The sequence below is a fragment of the Equus przewalskii genome, chromosome 16, assembly GCF_037783145.1.
Source record: "Equus przewalskii isolate Varuska chromosome 16, EquPr2, whole genome shotgun sequence".
NCBI lineage: Eukaryota > Metazoa > Chordata > Mammalia > Perissodactyla > Equidae > Equus > Equus przewalskii.
This window is the reverse complement of record NC_091846.1, coordinates 78,261,250-78,283,330: the sequence shown is the minus strand read 5'-3', so window position 1 is coordinate 78,283,330 and position 22,081 is coordinate 78,261,250. Positions and strand designations below refer to the sequence as shown.

Genomic DNA, 22,081 nt, shown 5'->3' with positions numbered 1-22,081 from the left:
TCTCCAAGTTGAAGTCAGTCGACAGACACATGAAAAGAAGAGAATTTGGCCTGGTCTGGTCTCTATTGCTGGAGAAAGAATCAGTAATTTTTTGAGTTTGCTTTTTAATCAAATTTTAATTATATAAGCAATCCAGGTGCATTTTGAGGCAATTCCGAAAAACTAAAGCACAACAGATAGATAACGTCCCCCTTGCACACGTGTACCTGCTCTTGCTTGAACACCTGGCCTGCTCCGGCTTCCCAGCAGATAACTCTCCTGTCAGTTTGGTAGCGTCTCTTCAGAGCTTTCATGCGCTTCCATGCACGTGTTCTCCTAGAACACACACAGTGTGGTTAAACCATGCAGTGTCGTTTTGTATGTGCTTTTTCTTTTTAACACACAAACTTAACGATAGTATAGAAATCGTCCTGCCCTGTCCGTTTTTCATTCTGTGTTTGACTGCACACTCCAGCTCCTGACACCGCGTAGGCCCTGGGCTGACGTCAGCCGCACTTGTGCCTGTTTAGAGTTAGGGTTTCGGACGTCTCCATAGATTATGCGATGGGGTTTGCGCTTCCGTTTCTTCTTCTCCTTTCAGCTTTGGGGCCATTTGTGGGTGATTAAGAGGGAATATGTAACTTTATTACGTTTCTCCCAAACCAGACATGTTTTGCATATGTTTTGTTGGGTGTTAGGGGTCTATCCCTCGTCTAAGATAGTTTTTGCTATAACATGAAGAATATTTCTTATCACATCTTATAGTTGGTTATTACTGACACATAGAAAAGCTATTTTTTGGATTCTATTGATCTTATATCCATCATCTTGCTAACCTTGGGGTTAAGGGTTACTGCTAACTGGGGTCTGAGGATTAGACAGTGGTAACCTTGGGGAATGCATTATTACACATGTGTGATGCTGGATGCTATTTTCCTGATTTTGATGGATATTTTATAGCTACAAAGGAGAAATATATATACTGAAATATTTGGGGGTGATAGAGTATCATGACCTCAACTTATTCTCAAATAGTCCAGGGGAAAAAGTGTTTGTACTGTTTCTTGTCATTTTTATGTAGGTTTGATTGTTTTTTCTAAATTTATTTTAAAAATGCTTGGAGATGCCTGCTGCTAAGGAAGCGAGAACTTAGAAGGCAGGAGTAAAAGGGTTTAGCTGAGAGGTGTTTGAACGCGTGTAACTGCGATGCTGTCCAGATCCGAAAAGTGGAAACGTGCTGGCGAGGAGCCTTTCGCTGCTTTAACGCAGTGCAGACAGCGCCCGCTGGACTCAGGTGGCGAGGGTACCAGAACCCTTCCCCTAAGTCTCGAATGCAGCCGCTGGTCCAACAGGCTCGGCTGCTCCTCTCCTTTCACGCTGCCTTTGCCACTTGACTTGTTTGGAAGTTTGAATCCTATTATCAGCTGCCAAGTAGGACGATCGAGTCTTGGTCTCAGTTGGACTTTTTAAAAAACAATTTACAAATGCTCCTCCAGGGCAGGAGCCGGGCAAGTCACTGTTCGAGCCCCTTGCAATCCTGTGATTCAGGACATAAAAATTAGGCGAAGAGCAGAGGGCACCTTGGGGCTATCCATTCTGCTCAGCTGCCCCTCCCCCCTCCACCTGCTCCGGGCCAGGAGCTGGGAAGAGAACTTCAGGCGTAAACCAGCTCAGCCTTCCGGGCAGTGGATTTAAGGGAAATCTTTAAATAGTAGCAGCTGTTGCTTTCTCAGGGAACTTTCTGGGAATATGTCTACTTAGCTCAAGTAATATTTTGGGATTTTCTTTAAGAACACTCTATTAAGAAATCTTGAATATTAGACTCAGAAATCAGTTCAGTCACATATTCAGAATGTTATGTCTTTCATACACAGTGAGAAACTAAATATACAAGTGGACAATGGCCAGAACATATACTAAAATAGAACTTTGACCTGCAACAAGCAGCAGCCTGCCCAGGAAACCAATCCCTTTTCTTCGGTAAACAACCCAGGAAGCCAGCTGCTCTAAGTGAGACTCACAGGAGCCCAGTGGCGATCCCTGGTGACAATCCAGGAAGCGAAACAGTAACTTCTCGAACATTCATCCCAAGTGGCCAGGACTTGACCAATCACTGACAGCTTCCCTAACTTTTGTCCCAGCTTACAATTTAGGACCAACCAGAGAAAGCCTGATGTGCTCTCCTAACCAGCTACACGGTACACCTGCTGCTGGCTGGTGTCTCCAGCTCCCCTCAGCCGGCAGCCTCCATCAGGGCCACCCCAGCTGCCCCCTCGTCTGCTGTAAGCTTTTGCCTCCCCTGCCTGCTGTGAGGGTCTGCCAACCCCGAGTAATGGTGGCTGACTCTCTGCTGTAGTGAACTCTGAATAAACAGCCTTTGCTTTTCTCGTTTGGGTAGTATTCATTCATTTCCCAATATTTTCACACACATGTTATCTCACTTGACCCTCACACAACCCTGCAAGAAGGGTGGAACAAGTGTCCCTCTGTGTCCTTAAAGACAGGAAACTTCGAAGGACCCACCTGACATTGTTCAGGTCAGGGTCAACACCAGAATTAGGTCATCTGATTTTTCATCCTGGGTTCTTTCCAAGGCGCTCCTGGACGTACGTTAGCACTTGTTATCGTGACCTTGCATTCTGAGGCTACACTGAAAATCAAGACTCAGCGGCGTAATCCAACAGGTATTTTTTTTTCATTGTATTTTGTACAGGGTCTCCAAATCCAAAATTCCTTCCCACCAAATATTTGGTCTGGTCTCCAGCTAAAACTTCTCTCCTGACACTGTGCCTGGAGAATAACCGGTTTCCTCCCCCTCGCTGAGTAATAGGGAAGCGTGAGTTCAGACTCCCCAGAAACGCAGAGAAGGACTTCCTGATAAGACTCCCTCTCATGCAGCCCTGGCACGACCTGGCCCCACCTCGGGCCTCCTGTGGCTGAGCTCTGAGGTTCACCAAGATGCTCTCACAGAGCATCCTCCTCCAATCCCCAACCTGGCCGTGGATCACCGTCATCCACCCATGAGCCGAAGCGCTTCTTCCCTCCAGAGAAGGCTCTCCCGTCGACGCAGTTGAGTGAACTTGCATGCTCTGTGCTGTCCACAGTCTCAGGAGTGAGTACTTCAGTGTGGACCGTCCTTCCTGCCATTAAACTTAGTATCACGAGTGTCAAAGTACAAATAATAGTTACAGTCGGTTTGATCAAGGCATCCTACCCAGTCGCCTGAGAATGCCTGGAGTCCTATTCATGGACTTTGGGGCTGTAGACTCCTGATTTGTAGGTGCTATTTGGTGTGAATGTGCATTTTCTGGGGACAGCTTCCCTTTTTTGTTGTTAAAGGACAATTTTTGGCCAATCCTCCTCCACTTTTTTCTATGTGGGTCACCACCACAACATGGCTGATGGGTGGTGTAGGTCCACACCCAGGATCCAAACCCGTGAACCCAGGCCACCGAAGTGGAACAACAAACGTGACCACTATGCCATGGGGCCGGCCCCTGAATGACGATTTTTTTAAAAGTAAAATCAGAGCTTTCATATAAAATGTAGAATGAGCACATGACAAAGATTCTATTTAGCTTACTAATTAAGGAGGGAGCCAGTAGGATGTTGAAGAACTTAAAGAAGAATTAGAAGAAAAACTCAAAATGTCATACATTTATAGTAATAAAGGAATACGGAAAAGCACTTACAAATAGATGCAAAACCAGCAAAATTGGCCAATATCTACAGGGCAATAATCAACTGCATTCCATCTAACAGAATTTGCATTTCTGTGGGCAGGAATTATCTATTAGTTTTCTATAAATTATCAGTTTTCTATAAATTATAGAGTTATAAAATAGCTCAAAGCCAATAAAAGGTGGAGATCATCTGGTGGGTAAGCTAGACAGACCCCCACTAATCCTGTCTGCATTTGCAGATAGTCTCAAAGAAGATTATTTCTGATCACAAACTGTAGCTGGTTTCATCAGTTTTGGCCTGATTATTTACAAAGCTGCAATAAGAATGTTAATTTACCTTGTCGATAGGCATTGGTAAGATGGAATCAGAAACTACAAACCTTTCACAAAAGAAAGCACCAGGCTCAAAGGATTTCAAACTCTCAAACTTTTAAGGAAGAAATGATACCATTCCTGCACAACCCCTTCCAGAAAATAGAAGCAGAGGGAGCACTTCCTAACCCATTCTACGAGGCCGGTGTTACTTTAATACCAAAAACCGGATAAAGATGTTACAAGAAAGGAAAACCACAGACCAGTATTTTCATGAACAAAGATGCAGAAATTCCCAGAAAATATTAGCAAAGCAAAGCTAACAGTGGATAAAAAGAATTATAAACCATAACCAAGCGGGATTTATTCCAGGTCTGCAAGGCTGGTTCAACATTCAAAAATCAATCAATATAATCTGTCACATCAACAGGCTAGAGAATAGCAATCACACAATCGTATCAATTAATGCAGAAAAACCTCCACTGGAAAGTCTGATGTGTGTCCCCCATTAAAAGCCACTGGCTTAGAAGATGCTGGATTCAAACTGAAGACTGTAACCATCAACATTTTAAATAACGGCTGAAATTCGACTGGTAGGTGTGGCCTGTTGTTGCCTGACACCCCAGAACTCGGGAAGACACGGCAGCTCTGTTTCATAAGGGTTTTGATCAGTGTTCCCTGAGGTTAAACACTGTGGACAGCAAGGCACCACCACCTCCTCAGGGACTGCCCACGAGCCTTCCATCTCTGAAATATTTATACTAGTCATATTTCGTCTGCGTGAGTTTAACCTAGGCAGGGCTGAACATCTCTTCAGATCTGACAGTTCTTTCCGCGAAACGCTACAATGCAACATGTCAAACTAAATTCTTGCTTCAAGCCCTTCTCTGAGAAATCACAGAGAATGGTTTTTCCACTTACAATTCTCTGTGTTTTTCAGGGACCCTCTGTTTTAGGTATAAAAGATATCCTGAAAATTTTATCTTATTTTTTTCTACATTTGTGATCTGATTTTGGGAAGGTGGATATCAAAGTTGTCAGACTTGGTTAAGATTAGGTGATGGCCTGAGGTAACCTGGTTACCTATGTAATCAAAGTGATGGTAAAATATTGAAAATAAACGTAGACTATAACATGACTATTTCAGAAGTCTCATTTCGTTCATAAGTGAGGAAACCTTTTACTTCCTCCATAAGTATTAAGAATGTAAAGTCAAAATTCTATAATTCCTTAAATGACTATAAAATTTCTGGCTAGAGCAGGAGTGACCCGGAAGGTCTACCCTATCCGGGGACCTGACACCATCATCTCACTGACACCTCCCAACGGCTTGACAGGCAGGCATCGTCATCTTACAGACAGGAAAACGGAGGTCAGGGAAGTTCGATGATCGGCCCCAGTCAGTGGGGAGGAGAGGCAGGACATGGCACCAAGCTGCTAAATCCCCTGGCGGCCTGTGCCTGTGGCCACCCTGTCGTGCTTCCTCCCCCGACGCCAATACCACCCGCACCTCCTACGTTCTCGGCCCCACAGCCGCCAGGTCTCCGTCCAGGGTCCAGAGATGCACTAGAAACAGGAGCCTGGTCGGAAAGGACAGCTATATTTGCTGGACAGTGGCTCCTTCAGAGGCTCAGCACCCCAGAACCCGGCTCGCACAGCCGGGAAGCCAAAGGGGAGAATGAGCGATGGGGAGAGCTCCGCGGGCCTGAGCGACGTCACAGCTCGTGAAGCGCCTGTCCCCGCAGAGACACAGGGGCGGAGAAGCACCTGCTCCTTCCTCCCCACGGCTCCTGACGGCTCTCGGCCCTGGGAGAACACAGCCCTGGAAGGACCCGAAGTGGAGGGCCACAGCAGAGGAGAGTCCTGGGGGCCTGGGCCCTGGGGGTGGCCCGGCCATCCTCTGCCCTTCCTACAAACAGCTGGCAGGCCATGTGAGGATTAAGTCAGCATTAAAGTGCAATATTTTTTTCTCACAAGTATTACTAGATGTTTGGAATTAATAATAGATGTGAGACAGATTGCATAGGAAGCATATAGAAGAAGGAATTCTAAGTTTAATCAAAAAACAACTGTGTAAAAAACTTACGTCTTTTAAAATTTATTCATTCTTCTTCTTTCAAAGCAGAGCTTTTAAAAAAACCCTCTATAATAATGGCTTTATAGGGCTTTTTAAAGCCTAGGAGTAGAATTTTTAAAGAAGCAATTTTCATTCAAATGTTATGTAATCATCTACTTAATAGCTCTCTTGAAAATTCTTATCCTGTTTATTATTCCCAGTTAATGGCCTAAAAGGTAAATTTAGTTATGAATTTTTTATTTACAAAAAATTCATCAGAGGCGAGAAAGAAAGACTATATTCCTTCTCGTGAATCTGTTTGAAGGACTGGCTTGTCGTCCTAGTTAATTAGCCACGGAGTCCCTCCCTCCCTCCCTCTTCCTTCCCTACCTCCTTCCTTCAGCCAATATTATCGAGCTACCTACAGTATGCCAGGCATCCTGCTGGGCATCGCCTTAGCAGGGTTTTCATTTTAGTCAGATGGACGGAGAGTTAACTGGGATACAAATTTTTAGAAACGACTGAAGTCATGACAGTGATAAGTGTCCTCAAGAAGATGGATGGAACAGGCTGTTGCAGAGCTGGAGGCCGTGGGTGAATGGGGACGCTGGGCGGGCCCTCGCCCTCCCTCTGCCCGGAGGCACCATTTGTTATGAAAGCACATGTGGGGTCATTTTAAAAGTCAACCACTGTCCCAGCAAGTTCTGTTGTGGCTACAGACAAGATTATTCTAAAACACCTATGGCAATGACAAGGAACTAGAAGTGCTGAAACGATTTTGTAAAAGAAGAATAAAGCGGGAGGACTCAGCCTATCCAACTTCAAGACTTACAGAGGGACAGTAATCAAGACATCAAGACGGTGCCGCTGCAGAGGGACAGACACACAGCACAAGAGAGCAGAAGGGAGAACCCAGAAGTACACCCCCACGAACCTGCTCCCCTGAGAACAATCAGACATCGATGGGCAACACACACACACAGCCGAACCGAGTCTCAAACCTTGTACAAAAATTCACTCAACGTGCATCAAAGGCTGAGGTGTAAAACCTAACACTTTTAGACAAAGAAGCATATGGGGAAACACTTGGGATCTAGGGGTAGGCAGAGTCCTTAGACTTGACCTCAAATGCATGATCTACAAAGGGCAAAATTGACAAATTGGATGTCCTCAAAATCAAAAACTTCTGCTTTGTGAAAAACCCTGTTAAGAGGATAAAAAAATAAGCTACAGAGTGGGAGAAAATGTTTGCAAACCGCGTATACAGCAAAGGCCTGATCAGAATATACAAGACGTCTCCGCTCCCTGAGCTGGAGGCCAGAAGAGTAACAGATCTATGAAACATGGCGCCAACTCTCAAGGAGCTGCCAGGAGACGTGGTAGATGCATGAGTCGTGGCAATGAGACGACGTGATGGGTTGCGTGAAAGCCGAAGTGTTTCAGACGCTCAGAACGGAAGCCCAGTTCCAAATAGGAATAGTCACTTATTCATTCATTCGCCAAATCACACACTTAGTGCCTCCGTGGTTCCGCGTCCCCAGTGGGATACAGCTGTGGGCGATTCAGAGGCAGTCCCCGCCCCGGGAAGCTCCTGCTGAGTGAGGAGGCAGGCGAGCACACATGCAAACAAAAATGCAGGAGGATACACTTAGCACCACCCGGTGATAACGTGAGGCAGGAGGAGATGAGGCAGAGAGAGCAGGGGCAGAGGGGAGAGACTGGGGAGTTCATCCAGAAAGGCTCTGAAGGGTGTGTGTGTGCTCACGTGTGTGTGTGCTGGCAAGTGCCGTGTGTATTCAGTGTAATGTTAATGACGTCAAGGTCTCATATCTGAGCTTTGTAAGTAACAGCTAGATGATCACTTAAGTACAGTCAATCTCCTTTATAGTGAATAAATGTCAAAAATTTATGACCACGAAGAAGAGATTTTTACATTTACTTTCAGTTAACATGTCTAATCTTTGGAGAGCAATTAAAATTATTCAATTAATTGATGTTCTTTCCAAATTTTTCACTTCTTTGGTTTACGTTCATTTTGAATTTTTAAACATATAACTAATAATGGCGTTGAGGAATAAACAAATCTACTGGAATGAGGTGATCATCACTTTAGTAAATAATTAAATGATTTCTGATAGAAACCAAAACATTTTATAAGTGCCTTGTGAATAACCTAAAAGTTTGCTCGACCGCCGCGCTAAGCGTCCTTGTTCTGACTGCCCTTGTTCTGACTGCCACCGCACAGACTAGACGAATTGCGTGTGAGATTTTATCCGCTCTTCACTTAAACGGAAGAGCCCGTTGCCACAGACAACACACTAATTTATCCTGATAGTTGGAGTGCAGCTGGATTTTTATCAGTATGAACAATAAGAAAATTTAATTTAAAAGATAAAACCTCAGACGATTCCATCATCTTTAGAAGCTCTGAAAGCACCCCTTCAGCTGAGGGCAAAGTGCCGTGCAATTACCCTTCCAGCACACATCCAGCAGCAAACACCGAGAGGCACAGGCACACCGCAGAACAGAACTAATCCTCCGAAAAATACGGTTACAGAGGGAAAAAATCAAGGTCAGAATATAATTGCAATATGCTTTTATTTCATTGGTGCACTTTTCACTCAAGTTTCTTTAATTTTCACCATTATGTCAAACACAGAAAGAACTGAGGGAGGAAATAAAACACAACTGTACCGTGTCTCTCATTAACTGCTGGACAAACGCCAAGGCCTCCCTATTAAGAACAGACATGAAGAGGGTGATTTTCTGAGCAAGCAGCTGAGTTTCTAAGAACCAGATCCATCCACACAGACCACAAAAGACCCCAGCTTCAGCCTGTCAACAGGCAAACAGCCACCAAGAGTCCCGCCGCCGGCCACACCCCGAGAAGCCCACCTGCAGGGTGACAAGGACACTGACAAGGCAAATTGATACATTACAGTATTTCAGGGGTAGGGCAAAGAAGTGCCAAACAAGAGGATATTTACATGGTAAACTTTAAATTTCAATAATTCTTAGCAAAAGTATAAAAGCAACAAAATAACAAGTCTGAATGGATCCACAGAGACAAATATTCCAAAAAGCATGTACCACATCATCTCTAATTAGTCCACTGACCTTCCAATTCAAGGATGGAGATTTTTACGGCATTATTAGAGGTGTTTTTTTTTAAGATTGGCCATGAGCTAACATCTGTTGCCAATCTCTTTTTTTCTTCTTCTTTTTCTCCCCAAAGCCCCCCAGTATGTAGTTGTATATCTTCGTTGTAGGTCCTTCTAGTTGTGCTATGTGGGACGCCACCTCACCATGGCCTGATGAGTGGTGCTAGGTCCACGCCCAGGATCCAAACTGGCAAAACCGTGGGCCATCTAAGCGGAGCGTGTGAACTTAACCACTCGGCCACCGGGCCACAGGGCTGGCCCCTAGAGTTCTTAAGTATACGTTTGAAGCAAATCTGAAAATTTTTGAATTTGAAAGCAAGAGAGCTCAGTTCTAACTTCCTCCTGCTTTTTCACTCCCGTTTGAAGCTCTGACCCTTTACAGCTCTGGCAGGTTTTTCCTGAGGCGTCTCCACCCTCCCATCCACTTAACCCCCAGCTGACTGGTTTTCTCCCCTGACGGACAAGATTTGTTCCTCAGTCAGTTTATGGGCTCAGACCCCTGTTAGCCACAAAAAGGCAGGTGGATATGGCTTCTCTAGATATTTTGGTAACAAACAAGAGAAAATGTGGTTTTCTTGTGTAATATTGCTTTTCCCTCCAAAAATCCTTAGAAACATCTCCTCAAACATTGAAAGTACTTTCTATACTAATCATCCAGGATATCTGTGAATTCTCAGGGCCCTCTGTTTTTGCCTGTCACTGCATTTCAGCGGAACACAAGATAAGGAAAACACAAGTTGGATGCCAGTCCCGGCACCACTGGATCTGATCTTACAACTGTGAAAAGGAACAGCCCAGGGGCGGACCCAGAGCAGTTTTTAATGACGCCAATTCAGAAACAGCAAAGCTCAAAGGGCACCTGGCAGTTTTCCTTTCAGATAAAAGGAATAAAAACTCATCCTAGGGGGTGCAAATCAGTCAAACCCAGAGGCAGCTAAGGGGGACACTGAGCAAGGCTGAGAAGCAGGAGAAGGAGAGAAAAGCCTTTCCTGGGAACCAGGTAAACGTGGGGCATTTGAAGGAGCTTCCTGGAAGGACGACAGAGCCACTTCACACATCCAGTGAGCTCTCAACAGCCAGCAACAGATGGAGAACCCCCTGCAATCAGGAAGGGCCTGATGCAGGGGAGGTGCTGAGGAGGGCAGGCTGGGTCACAGGGAAAGGTCAAAGCACAAGGACGGAGAAGGGAGGTGCTGGGGAGGGTAGGCTGGGTCACAGGGAAAGGTCAAAGCACAAGGACAGACGAGGGAGGTGCTGGGGAGGGCAGGCTGGGTCACAGGGAAAGGTCAAAGCAGCAGCACAGACAGAGGAAAGAGGGTTCCTGTTCCCGTGCCTGACCCGCATTCCTCTGATCCCGAGGCAGGAGAAGGCGAGATGCACGCACACATCCACGCCGGGCTGACTCCACAGAAAACCAGCTCCCATCAACATGTCAGGACAGTCAGAGTTTTCTGGAAGGTTTTGTTCTGACTGGGGGTTTCTTGACCTGGGGTCCACGGACACAGAATGCCATGGTTCGGAGAACACCTGTGGACTTGGAAGGGAAGGTAATTGCACCTTTGTTTGCACTTTATCTGAAATTTAGCTCTTCCTTCGATTCTAAATGCAAATAACAAACCACAGCACCTGCGACTTTGTCGCCATAAGAAATCCCGGATTTTCACATCACATGTTAAGTTGGTGCACAGATCTTGACACAGCCATGGATCCTTCTTATTGAATGTGTTGATAAAACCACATCTATTACCATATCACTAATTTACTATTAAGTTTGGAAACACTCCATAAAGGAAATCTGAAGGGCTCTTTACTACTGATTTTATCTAGTATGCGGTGTTTTCTATTCTTAATTGACTATTAAACTTTTTTTCCTCACAGGAAAACTCCCAAGAAACGATTCTACAAAGGAGAGTGGGTGTGGAATAAGGAGGCGCTCTGAATTTATCTCGTTTGTCATCCCCAACCTTCAAGACAAACTCTGCTGACATCCCCCTCGCATCCGCTGGCACTGCAGGGAGTCAGAGGATGGGCGTCCCAGGTGTCCTCAAGCGCTGCTGCACGTCAGAAACACGTGGAGCCTCAGGAATGCTCACGCCCACGTCCAGCCCAGGTTCAAACTCCCTGTGAGGTTCGCAAGCACAGCCCGAGGGACGTGCAGACTGAGAACCACCGGGCTCGACTCAGGCCTGGTGAAGGCGTGGTGGAGAGCAAGGACCTCCTCACGCCGGCAGAAAGGCGGGAGCGGACTCAGCAAAGGAACCAGGGATGTGCATCGCAGGGTCGGAGTCTGAGTAACCGAACCTGCAGCCTCCTGGCCTCCAGAAACTTCACATTTTATTCTGAGTAAAGAAAGTAGCATTTCTTGAGACAGATGTTCAACAAATTTCTATCAGATGAACGACTGTATACCACGTGGATTGGTATTTAGAATGGACTGTGCACTTGGGGAAACAATATCATGAAGACGATTCCACATCTTCCTGAGTTCTGTGAGCTCGTTTAAGGCAAGTGTTTAAAGTCTTGGTTTGGTAGGTCTGCCATCCGGCCGTTTTCAGGGACAGCTCTGTTGAGTTACCTTTTCCTTGCAACAGGCCATATATCCTGTTTCTTTGTGTGCCTTGTAATTTTTAGTTGAAATCTGGACCCTTGAAGCTAACAAGGTGGTAACTCTGGAAATCAGATCCTCCCCTCCATGGGGTTTGCTGTCTCGTGTCGTGTTTCTGTGGTTTTGATTGTCGCAGGCCGTGCTGAGGATGGGCCCGAGGCGTCAGCTTGTCAGCTTGAGGTTTTCTCAGGTGTTTTCTGAGTCGCTGCCTTTCCCTGGGCACACACAGTCACTTCCTAATTTCCCTGGTGTGCAACGGTTTGAACGTCCTAGTCTTTAGTGTCTGGCTCCCAAAATGTAAGACAGAGAAAAAAGGTGGGGAGGAGGGTGCCAACCCTTTAAATCCCCTGGGATCACCTCAGCCTGAGTGCCTTGCCACAATGTGGGGGGGGGGGGGTGCAACAACAAGGGTTGCCCCCTCTGTGACTGCCCCTCTGTGATCAGAAGCAGCAATCACAACACAGATCCCCGTTATCTGGAGGACAGGGTCCTTTTTGCTGGCTGTGTCCGTGTCTCCCGCACGCCTGTGCGAGCCGCTGCAGGAACACGCACACAGTTGCCTCCACGTGGCCGGGGGTAGGGGCCTGGGTAGCGGCTCCTGTGCTAAGAGCTGGAACTGACTGACATTAATCTCAATTGACCGTCCAAGGCTTCCTCTGGGAGTTGCAAGCCTTCAGCAGACTCCAGGGCTCCCACTTAGTTCCCTCAGACAGATCCTGCCGGCACAGTTGCTCTCCGTGTGGATGGGGAGCCAGATTCCCACCCCACTCCGCCTTCCAACTCCGCCTTCTTCCCAGAATTCTCTCTGTGACTGTTTCTTGAGGGTGGGGGTGTAGATGATTCTCACCTTATTTTGTTTACTTTGTTTATTTCTGCTTTGTATGAATTTTTAATAAACACATTACTTTCATAATCAGAAATAAAGAATTTATATTCTGGAAAAGGAAAAGCACGGCCCTAATTTACCCCTCCTGCTGAGTCTGCCGGTCATTCCGCGAGTCTGTTCACCTCCACTCTTGAGGAATATGAGCCTGTCTACCGGAAGAAAGATGACCTTTCCAGGACCCTTTGCAGCTAGGTGTGTCCAAGGTCTGGCCATTGAGATATAAGTGGAAATAGAGCAGCTTCCAGAAATCTTCTCTATGAGATCATTGGAGCGTGCCCTTTGTCATTCTCCATCCTGCAGCCTGGAATGCAGCGGCCACCACCTTGAGCCGAGGCTGAGACCATGCCCTGAGTGAGGCCACGACGTCACCCCTGGGTGCCTGACCCAGCAGAGCATCACACCCTCCTGAGCCTACACCTGGACTTTCCCACGAGGCAGCCACTCACTTCCCTCTCGTGTAAGCCACCGTCGCTTGCTGTTTTCTAGTCAATCACAGGCAGACCTTACCTGGATTAATCTATCTCTTGTGCCACCAATAAAAAGTCTTTTCTATTTTTTTTTTCTGCTTTATCTCCCCAAATCCCCCTGGTAGATAGTTGTATATCTTAGTTGCAGGTGCTTCTAGTTGTGGCATATGGGACGCCGCCTCAATGTGGCCTCATGAGCGGTGCTGTGTCGGCGCCCAGGATCCGAACCAGCAAAACCCTGGGCACCTGCAGCGGAGCACACGAACTTAACCAGTCGGCCACGGGGCCAGCCCCTAAAAAGTCTTTTCTTTAAAAAATGAATGTTGTTGCCACGTTCCAGCTGTACAGTTTGCCGTGCACTTGCATGCTTATGACTAGTGGGAGCAGGCGGGTGAAGCCCAGCCTGACAGAGCCTTTCCCCTCCCCTCTACTGTTGCTCTGCTGTCCATGAAAATGGCCCCCAATTGCAGGACATGAGAATTCTGATAAACAAATCCTAAGGTAGTGGGGAATGTCTATTCCAGTTTGAATTTCTGAAAGAAACTGGCAGCATAGCTTATCAATAGCACAAAATCCAAAGTTTATACTTCAATTGCTGTTCGCAGTACAGGTGAAAAGGGGGAATTCTATCTCCCGGTGCTCTGGGGAGCCTCTGGAGAGCTGGGTGGACCCCACATAGGAGAGCAGAACCTGGAAGTGTTGGAAGGGCAAACGCAGATTAATGAGGCTCAATTCTGTCTGCCGAAAATAAGAGGAAGGATTTCCCTCCTCTTCTTGTTCTTAGAGCGTTTACTTTAGAAAACTCATATTTTCTCCTGTCTTTGAAATGTATATAAATCCTTTTGAATATTGGGGAGGGCTTCTGTCAGCTTTGTGACCCAGAAGTGTCTTTCTCAGGGAGCCGGGAGCCATCCCTCAGACACGTGAACCTCCAGGGCCACGGCGCCCAGGTCCCTCAGGGAGGGAGGCTGCAGCCTAACTTTCCCGGGCACTTGGCTCCAACTTGCAAAACGACCTCCTGTCATGAGGGCAGCGGACAGACAGTGCTGTCCAGTCCTTGTATGTGAGGACATTACTGCTCATCCTGAGAAGACGCATGTAGCAGGTGGCGTCTGCCTGGCTCTGTAAAAGGGTGAGGTTTCTTTCCATCTCTGCAGTCTCTTAGCGATTGCCTGTGAGGCAAGTGTCATTCTGGTGTAGGCTTCATTCAATAATAAACTTGTTCTCTTCCTCTTCTACCCTGGTGGGTTGGGAGGAGATTTTGTTTTTAAGTATATTTCCCCAGCATTAGGCAGACATGTTTCCCAAGAATGTTCCAGAAACTGTGGCAAGAGCCCCGCTGAGGACCCTGGGGCAGCAGGATGTTCCTGTAAGGGGTCCCGAGGAAGCCCTCACCAGAAGGGACTCTTTCAGCAGAGAAGAGGGACACACGAGAGCAATCTATGTGGACCGACGCCCTGGACCCTGTGGGAAGACAGACCCTCCGCCGCTGCTGCTGTGGTCAGGGGAGCCCTGTACCCCGGGGACCAGCCGCCCCGGTCAGCCTGGCACTGGCCTGCATTTCGCAGGGAAAGTCCTTCAGCCAGAAAATTTCCTTGGGATGCAAAAAGTCCTGTTTTTCAGTGGTGCGTATGCAGGTTTGGGGGAAAAGTATAAAATCCACACATTGCCCCACAAAATAGAGGCTGAAATCAACACTTTTAGTGTCAAATGGATCCACATAGATTATCTGCATTCCGCAGTCGCTGCTGCTGTTTTGCCCCCGACCGCTGATGTTGGCCCCGTGATCCCTGAGCAGAGACACGCTGTGCAACCTGGCGAGGGCAGCCCGTCTTCCTCAGTGCCCATGGGGGACTGTGGCTTTGTGTCGAGACAGACAGTCCTGGGTTAATGTTTGACATGGTGAACACTGGGGCCCTGATTTCTAAGAGTTCAAGTGATGAAAATAAGAACAATCACCATGCCAAGACAGGACCCAGACATCGCTGGGGAAGCAGGCTGGAGGGCTTGCTGTTCTCACAAAAGGCAGGACACACGCACCTGGAGGTGGGGTGGATAATGAGAGCGGGCTGCACAACATGCAGAGAGGAAGCTGGGATTGGGCGTGGTGCGGAAGGTGCAAACGTGCCTACAGAGACCACATCTCACAAGTCCAAGATGAGACCAGAAGCACTTGTAACTGGATCAGAAGTTTTTCATCTCCCAAAAAGACACCAAATCTCCCACTAATAGCAGCCTCTGAACTCTCTTGGTCACAAGACCCAGAGGGGCGTGACTGGTTGTTTCTTTCCCTATTGCTCCATAAAACTGAGTAGAGTTACATTTCCTGATTCAGAGGTTGCAACTCACGTGTCCTGTGGTGAAGAACAAGGAAAAGTTTCAGAACATCAATAAAGATACAGCGTGTGTTATCAGGAAGGGGACAAAGTTTCCTCTACACTTGAAGGTTAAGTGACTGGGGTGTGCAAATAAAACTGACAAAAGACGGGTTAACAGGAGAAAAGGAACACAAATTCTACTAATATTTTTAATTTTACACACATGAGGACTTCACAGAAAAGAAGTGAAAAGCCCACAGAAGTGGTTGGACTTTGGGAGCTTCTATACCATTTTAACAAAGGGTGATAAGTTGTGGAGAAGTGCCCAGGAAGGATACGGGGGAACCAACGGAAGATAAGGGTGATTTTAGTGAGGTCTGTGCAAGCAGACTCATCTCAGGGCTGGCGCTCTGTCTCTCGTGATAGCGTTGCTCTCCTCGACCTGCACAAGAGGGACGGAGAGTTACTCCATCTTCACAAAGAAAAACTTATGCCCTGCTTTTAGGCAGAAAAAGGGGAGAGCAGAGAACTTTCCCTGTGCATGTTGATTCACAACTGCCTTCAGATCAAAATAATCCTTACGCCAAAGTGGCATATTTTTGGGTGGCAAATTCTGGACCCTTTTAGCATCTTTCTTCTCGTGTCTAAAACTTCAGGTCCTTTATGCTTAAACGAAGGCACTGACCTATGCCCTGGTAAGCTTCTGGCACGAATTTGATCTCAGAGTAAAATTTATTCCTCACCACAGTGGAAATGGTACGGGCTTCCCTCTCTGCTTTCTTAAGCATTCCTTCCTTTCAAAGCTTCCATTGAATGACCGTCTCAGCCATCTCCCAGATTTGGAATTAGATGTCCCCAGTGTCAATCAATAGAAAGGAAATCAAAATGAAAAGGCCAGAATTATTTTGCAGATCTCTTTGTGCAAAACAACCTCACATCGAACCTCAGGCCACCTGGAGGCTCCAGAAGAAGTCTGCCTTCCAGTTCCAGGCGCGCTAATGTAATGAAGCAACTGTGTGAGAGAGAGTAATGACGAGATCTATTAAAATGGAATTACTTGGCTTATTCACCTGTAAGAACTACTGGATAAAAATTAGAAAATTCAAGCCTGATTTTAAGTGTTCTGTTTCAAATCGAAGATTCTTCATTTGCATCTACGTCTCAGCTGCCTCTTGTCGCTTCCCGTGATCACATTACTTTAACGTGATTTTTAAATGAGTTACGTTCTCAATTAGCCAGTAAGATGTACAAGACAGAATTGGGTTAATACGAAAATGTTCTAGCCAGATATTTGAAGTTTTATTCCAAACCCCAATGATTGTCCCCCTAAGACTAATTAGTACTTAATTCTCTCTAAACTATTCTTTTTTCCATCTTTATTTTTAAGCTGCCTCAAAATATGCTTATGTATCATATTCAATTTTGCCAAAACTATTTATCAAATTTTTTTTGGATTTATTCTTTAACAAGAAGAGACCAATACAAAACAGAACCCAAGAGTCTCCAATTGAATCCAACTGACACACTGGCACTCCTGTGTCTGGGTAAGTCTTGGCTTTCTTAAAGGGCTCTGCAACTTTACACAACTGAAGTCAAAGCTGAGCTTCTAAACTAACCAGCTGTTGAGAGTGAAAGGAGAGGTCAAAGGCTTCCATGTCTTGTGTATAGAAATTTACGCCCAATCTGATTTCCTCCCAGAAAACACACTCCATGAGAAGACGAGGATGAATGAATGAATGAATGAATGAAGAAATGTTTTAAGGGGTTTCCATGCTGGGGCAGACGTTTCCCTGCTGCTTCCTCAGAAGAGGCGGCATCTCCCCTTGGCATCGCACTTTCTTGTGCACCCTCAGAATTCCCAGTAGAGGGATCCCGGGAACACAGAGCTATTACGACCCATTGAGGTCAAGGTTGGTGTCCCCAGGAACAGTGCCCTGCGCCGCGGCTCCTCAGACTGGTCAGCAGCAGGGCCGGTCTGCTGGAACTCGCCTCCCATGGACCCTCCCCGGGTAGGAAGGGCCACTGGCCGCAGCCCCACGGCGGCCCTCCACGCTACACCTAGGGCTCTTCCTGCCTTTCAAAGCCTCAGCGTAACAGCCTCTGCAGTTAATCTGGAAAGCACCAGAACTCTGTGAGTCTGACACAGTTAATCTTCCCAGCAACTCTATTTAAAGCTTTCTGAAGACAAAAGTAAGAAGACAATTATACAGATTGCAGAGACCAGGGAGAGAGAGGAGCTCAGAGAGTCAGCAACAATGTAACACAAACAGCTGAGGAAACAACAGTGCGCCATCCTGGCTAATGGAGCGGTTAACACCCCAACACATCCCCACACCTGATTAAATGACACAACACACACGGTAAAGGAAGATTGTACGTTGTAATGTGTCTTTGCAAGAAGCAGTGGATTAACCACTGTTTGTGTACTTCTGCAATTACGTTCCTTTAATTCCTTCATTTAGAAAACAGTTTACATTCTAATAGCCAGCGTCACTCCTGTTTTTGAAACAATTGATTATGTGTATATTGCCAAATTATGGGGCCACAGGATAGTTTCAGAAGTGAAGACAGCTGCAAACCTGCTTTGAAAACGATCTTTAATTCAGGAACCTGGTGACGTACAGACGTGCTGTCTATTGGTTAAAGGGTAGCAGAATATGCCACTTAGGCAGAAGGAGTATTTCCAGCTGAAAGTGATGAAGAGTCAACAGAGGCAGGAAGAGCTCTCTGCCCTCTCCTTAAAGGCGGAGCATCTCCCTTTGTGAAGGTGACGTCTCCCAGTACCGGGAAGAGGAGAGAACTCTTATCCCAGGAGACGGAGAGTCACACTGAGACGAGTCTGCATACACAGACCTCACTAAAGTAGCCCTTATCGTCCACTGATTCCCCGTGTGTTCCCTGCTCACTTCCCCATGACTTATCATCCCTGGAGGTCCAAACTCCTTTCCTTTGTTAAAATGGTACATAAGCCTCCGAGTCTAACTGCTTCTTTGAGTTTTCACTTCTTTTTTGTGGACTCTTGTGCACGTAAATAGCGACAAAAAATGCGTACCTTTTATCCTGTTTGTGTGTCTTTTGATAGTGTGATTTACAGTCCTCGGTCACATAACGCAAGAGGGTAGAGGAAAAGGTTTCCTCCTCGACAGATTGGCAGCACAGATGGGATGGGCTGGGACCTCCACTCCCTCTGGAGGCTGCAGCTGCAGTCTTGGGACATCAGGAAAAAGCTGGCAGGCAAGAATTCTTACCAAGTCAGCCTCCTGGATTTCTGGTCAGGGTCTGGTCAAGCAAGGGTGACAGGAGTCGCTCCTTGTCTTTTCCTTCCACAGTTAGGACTGGGAGGAGAACACGTTTGTAGTAGTCAGTTCTCTGAGTATAACGACTCCTGAATTTGGGTCTGAGTACTCTTGTTCTTGAGTCTTGCCCTCCCAGCGATAGCCGTTGTTTTCCTTTGTCTCTGTCCTTTGTCAGAAGGAGGAGAATCACTGGGAAGAGCACAGGCACAGGTCCTGTGAGCCTGTTATTCGAGGCAGCTTCATGGACAGGTGAGTTTACAGTTCTCACCAGACTGGCATCTGTTTGGATAAACTGTGCTGTGGGTCCCAATAAAAACAAGAGATGAGAGTCTCCTTCCATCTTGTTTTGTGTCCTGAGATCCTGGCTTGGCTCTAGCAAGAGGATTCTCTCTCTGGTTTTCCACTTGCTGGAGGGCAGGTTGTTGGGTCTGCGTCTGGAGGTGGCCAGCTACCAGACTAAGGTCCCAAGATGCAAGGTGCACAGGAAGCACTTTCCACCCAACCGCACCAGCTCTCAGGAGAGTGTGTCTAAATTAAGGGTCTCAGCCCTGGTCCCCTCTTTCCCTGTTGCTTGTTTGCACTGGGAAATTCCCCGCCTCAGTATGGCCTGCCTGGTGTCATGGATTTAGGTCCGTTTCACTTTTGTGGCAGACCAAAGACACGAGTTTTCATAAACACCATTTCTACTGCCTGTGATGACAAAGGTCTTTGCTTGCTTTCTTATTTGTTGTTGTTGAAGTATAGTTGACCGCTTTGCTTTCTCCGGCTGTCCTTGGGAGCGACCTTGGATCATGTGGGCTGCATCTCTTGTACCCTCTTTGAGGACGCCTCTTGTGCCCAGGATTAAGCCGTAAAAAGCCTTGTTGGCTTTGAGTCACATTTTGGAACAGGTACCTTTGGAGATCCTAAAGCGTCAATGGCCGGAGGACGGATCCTGAGATTTAGAAAAGCTTTTGTATTTAAGAAGGTTTTTAGCAAGGTCTCACCCTAAGACAAACATCCTATTGGTACCTGTGGGAGGATCAAATTGAAGGAAAGACACAAGAAAGCATCAGGGCTAGCCTAAAAGACCCCCTTAACAAGATCCAGGAGCAGAAGTCAGACTTGGAACCAACGTTAAAATCTCCTCTGCCTTCAGCTCTCTCCTCCACCCCCTTTATCCCCCACACCCCGTCTCCAACGGGGAGATCTCGGGGCCTCTGGACCCCTGCCTCAAATTCCCCGCCCAGATCAGGCCCACCTCCTCAACGACTTCCTTAATCCCTGAAACTCCTCCACCTTCCCCAGAAAATCCCTCAGTCACCCAACAGCCTCTTTAACTTCTCCTTCCTCCCGGGAATCACAGAGAGCCCTCCCCAGCCTCCAGGTGGGAGGCAGACGGCACTCATGTCAATGCCAACAGCCAGCTGACAGCCCTGGGAACGCGGCACCCTTGTTTCACAAGGGCGAGTAATCCCACCTACTTCCCACCTGCTCCGTCCTCAGACTGTCAGCCCCAGCCTTCACACGCAGGGCCCAGGGCGAACGCGGCCTGGCCCCCACCACAGAGAACTCAGGTCCTCTGCACGGGCACAGATTCTTTACATTAGGAAGCCCTTTTACCTCCTCTTCCAGAAGATCCTACCCAATTTAGAGGGGAGTTGCAAACTAGCGAACATCCACATCCCCACTCAAAGGGACCTCAGCTGGCATCTAAGGGGTGTGCTTCCCACCCATGGTCACACTGATACCGCACCTCTTAATCTCAAGTTCGTGTGCCCCATGCCAATAAGCCAATCAGAGACACGTGCTTGGAGACGGAGCAAGGTTTATTCCAAGTGGCCAAAACAAGAAGGTGGAAGGGTAGGTTCTCTCAAAGCCACCTTCACAAGAGAAGAGAGCAGGGGGTTTTATAGAGCTAAGTGGCTTGGTGGGAGGAGTTTCAGAGAATAATCTGGTGTTCCTTTCACCCCAGATAAGCCCTTGGGCAATCCGACTTCTAGGCAGCTCGGGGCTGGTTATCTGGTGATGTAACTGCCTTGAAGGCATTCTCTTTCTTCTGTGAAACAAGCTCATAAATCCTGAGACCCTTGAGTCACTTCTTGATTGGGATTGGTGAAAGGATGGGTGGCTTTGGGTTCCTTCTACAGCCACACTTCTCTTTTGTAAAGACTTGATTAGTAAGAGGAGGACCATTATTTTTAATTCTTCAAAGAATGGGGTGGCAGCCTCAGTGATGACATGAAGAAATTTTCCTGCCCATCCAACTGCTCTATTTTGCACTTACTTTTTTTCCTCCCTAAAGCTCCAAACAAGAAAACACAAATTGACCAGATTAACTTCTTTTCAGTTATGTCTGTGTTGGGGACAATGTTGAAAGGTAATCATGTTCTTCTTGAATATTTACAGTAACCCTCAGGTACCAACTTCAACACCTTTGTTATGCGACAAGCCAGACAGCTCCCTGGAGAAGGTCTTCCTTGCCCAGACAACGAACGGCCAGACCGTCTTCTGGGACCTTTGCACTCGGTCAGAGCTGGCCCAGTTGGAGAATATTAGGGCCTGGGAGAAGCTGTTTAGACCTGCACTCAGAGAGAACATGAAACCACCTGAAGCCTTTGTAGATGCTGTCTAGAAACATTCCAGACCCACAGTGAACTGAACCAGAAGCTCTGCAGCACAGGAATCTTTTAATTTCTGCCTTAGTCAGAAATCTTTCCAATGCAAAAAAAGGTAAATCCAGGGCCAGCCCTGTGGCCGAGTGGTTACGTTCACGTGCTCCGTTTTGGAAGCCCAGGGTTTGCAGGTTTGGATCCGGTGCACAGACACAGCACCGCTTGTCAGGCCACGCTGCGGTGGCATCCCACACAGGAGAACTAAGACTTGCAACTAGGATATACAGCTATGTACTGAGGCTTTGGGGAGAAAAAAAAAAAGAAAATCCAAAATAGTGAGGTTAGATGGGCAGGAAAATCTCTTGATGTTATCACTGAGGCTGCCACCCCGTTCTTTGAAGAATTAAAAATAACGGTCCTCGTCTTACTAATCAAGTCTTTACAAAAGACAAGCATGGCCCTAGAAGGAACCCAAAGTCATCCATCTTTTTACCAATCCCAACCAAGATGCCTACAGACACGGTAAAGGTCAGACGTGGAAAGGAACTGTCCCACACTGGAGGAAAAAAGAGAAAGGCTTAAGTAGCAACTTGCCCTAGTCCTCTGAAAACGGGCAAATGTGCCCTGGACTCCCTCTGAGAGCTGTAGAAAGCTGGTATCCTTTCTCTCCCACTTTGAGATGTAAATCCGCTACCTCCCAGAACGGTCAGCTCAAGGACCTGGG

General features: G+C 47.0%; 1 long non-coding RNA gene across 1 annotated transcript; it reads left to right on the top strand.

The window, feature by feature from the left end:
• Positions 1-10,041: 10,041 nt before the first annotated feature.
• Positions 10,042-11,815, top strand: LOC139076538 (uncharacterized). Its single transcript, XR_011528264.1, has 3 exons — positions 10,042-10,191; positions 10,551-10,738; positions 11,070-11,815. It is a non-coding gene; the product is annotated as an uncharacterized lncRNA (long non-coding RNA).
• The last annotated feature ends 10,266 nt before the right edge of the window (positions 11,816-22,081 follow it).